The sequence below is a fragment of the Telopea speciosissima genome, chromosome 5 (assembly GCF_018873765.1).
Source record: "Telopea speciosissima isolate NSW1024214 ecotype Mountain lineage chromosome 5, Tspe_v1, whole genome shotgun sequence".
NCBI classification, from domain to species: Eukaryota; Viridiplantae; Streptophyta; class Magnoliopsida; order Proteales; family Proteaceae; genus Telopea; species Telopea speciosissima.
Genome location: NC_057920.1, coordinates 19,549,147 through 19,551,701, shown reverse-complemented (window position 1 = coordinate 19,551,701; position 2,555 = coordinate 19,549,147). Strand labels below are relative to the sequence as shown.

Sequence of the window (2,555 nt, the reverse complement as noted above, 5' to 3'; positions counted from 1 at the left end):
GTTGACCATTTGACCAGTGACATTTCACAAAACCAACTATCTGATTAACATGATTTTATGACTTGGAGATCATTTGGATGGTCTGTCATTTGAATTATTATGATTGACAGACATCTTCATGACTGAAAAAAAAAAAAGAAGCGTTGGGTGATATTTGAAAATATCTTGTGCATGGTATATTGAGCTGAAAATTTTATCATTTGGAACAAAATGCATAGTTTTATCAAATATAATACAAGACTTATCAATTAAGACAATGAGCCTAAACCAAGTGACAGTGATGACTTGCTAAGAAATTTCAAAAGTGATAAGAACTCTCAACACTAATTCTGCTAAAAATCTGAAAAACATGTTTAACCCCTTGACTTATTAATAACTTTTATTTAAGAACTACCAACTTCATTCTGTCCATATATCCGACTCCAAATAGTTGGAACAAAGTTTAGTGAATTGAATTGAGGAGGAAGTACCAACTTTTCAAGCACAATGTTAAAATAGTTGGGACTAGGAAAACAAAAGGAAAACGACTTACAGATACAAGTGCTTTTGATCTATTGTAAACTATGGACGATATAGACTTGTTCTCATTGAGGTAAGAAGCCCAAGTTCTGCCTATCAATCGATGATCCGCTTCATATAGATTAGTTCTTTTAAAACCTATTGATGGAAGAAATGAGATAATGAACTATACAATGTACGACGGAAAAATCTGATTATGTGAATGGATTCATAATGAGTCTTCTCAAGGTTTTTATATTTGGGAATTGGTATTGTGATCCAAGATCAAAAACACACAAATTTGAATTGAAAGTAAGGCATTGACAAGTTTACCACGAAAATTGTCGTAAGATTTGCCATAAACATTAATTCGTCTGATAGCTGTGGTCGTTCCAGTGGGTTTTAAATTGGTTGCAACTTTTTGAATTGAGCTAACATTCAAAATTCCAGCTTCACCTTGAGACTTTATAAAATTTAATTTTTTCAAGGAGAATTCAGATTCAAAAGTCACATAATCAATTCTCAGAGCACGAAAAGCATTTTCTGCCAGATCTGCTAGAGCACGAGCCTGAAAAAGTGGAAGTTACCAGATTCAGTTTAAAATAATTAACATTAAAATATTCTTAATTGCTAAACTTCTCAATAAATAGGAATTTTATTTATCCCCTTAAGCAAGTATTTTAAGAAACTACCTGTTTGTAAAAGACAGTAATAGAGGCATTGAATTGCATCACATTTTTTTATATAAAAAATACATCACGCTAACAAGACAAAGAATAACCAATTAGTTGATGTTAGATAGTCAAAAGAAAATAAAACAACTTTTACATGTAAGTAGATTTAGGAATAAAAATGTTTAATTATAGATATAGGGTCATGTACCTACAACAAAAATTAATCAGATGGTTCAACTCGCAAACTATCTTTAACATTAGTTGTCATGGAAAAACAAGAGACAAGCTGAACAGATAAAAGAAGTAAGTGATACAGTGCCTTGTGAAAATATGATACAGAGAACATGTTTGAAGTTTTGGAAATTCTCAGTTGTTTGATTATCTGACTTATATATAGGCTACACTTAATTATGAATGTGGCCTACTAATTGAAAATTTCAGGTTGATTAATAAGTGAACCATATTTAAGATTGTTTTTCCTTTCTGAATTGAACTAGCATTCTTTTTAGAAAAAGAACCTGGAGGTTTCTATAAATGAACCTGATTGGGAATAAAGTCAATCTTAGAGACAAAAAAAAAAAAAAAAAAACCGTTACTTTATAACACCTAAAACAAACAACCAGAGCAGTGGTGGAAATGGATGTAGGGTGAAGAAGAATAGGAAAAAGAAAATGGGAAATAAAGGAGTAAACCTCAAATTGTTCAAGTGATGTATACAATCCTCCCTGAAGTTTTGCCCTCATGGTGCCAAGATTCATGGGGTCTTTGATAATATCATTGTAACCTTTGACCTTCCAAAAAAAAATCCCAATCATTAGAGAGGATGAGATAGGGATTGAAAATTTATATAAAACACTGGAGAACATTTTGTTATGATCATAACTGAAAAAGGACCGTTACACAAACCTCTTCAGGATTAACTGGCAGAGCAAATATTCTTTTTGTATCTCTCCTGAATTAGATGACATTCATAAAATAAGAAAATCAATCACTCACTGAGAAATTCAATGTAATATTATAGTCCTCTTATTTATGATTAATTAAGGCATTTTCAACTATTTTACTTTTCCCCAAATTGAAATACACAATATTATTATTATGGAGAATCTCTTGCTTTTGTAGTACATCAAGGACAAGCTCCAGTAGACATTTCTTAGGCAACTTATTATGATAAACGGCTGACAATGATTGATCTGATATACGATAATCATATTATTATTTTCAATTTTATTGTCATGATTTAAATCTTAAAAAACAGACTTAGTTGGCGTCTTTGAAGAAAAGGAGCGTACCAATATCGGTTGGATCATCTTTTGGTTTAGATATTCCACTTGCCTTCAAGCAATTGAGATATAGATTAAAAAAAAAAAAATTAATTGAATA

The 2,555-nt window shown here is 30.9% G+C and overlaps 1 long non-coding RNA gene across 1 annotated transcript; it reads right to left on the bottom strand.

The window, feature by feature from the left end:
- Nucleotides 1–1,211: 1,211 nt before the first annotated feature.
- Nucleotides 1,212–2,126, bottom strand: LOC122662745. Its single transcript, XR_006333088.1, has 3 exons — nt 2,079–2,126; nt 1,865–1,963; nt 1,212–1,259 (listed from the first exon to the last, which is right to left on the bottom strand). It is a non-coding gene; the product is annotated as an uncharacterized LOC122662745 (long non-coding RNA).
- Between the last annotated feature and the right edge of the window lie 429 nt (nt 2,127–2,555).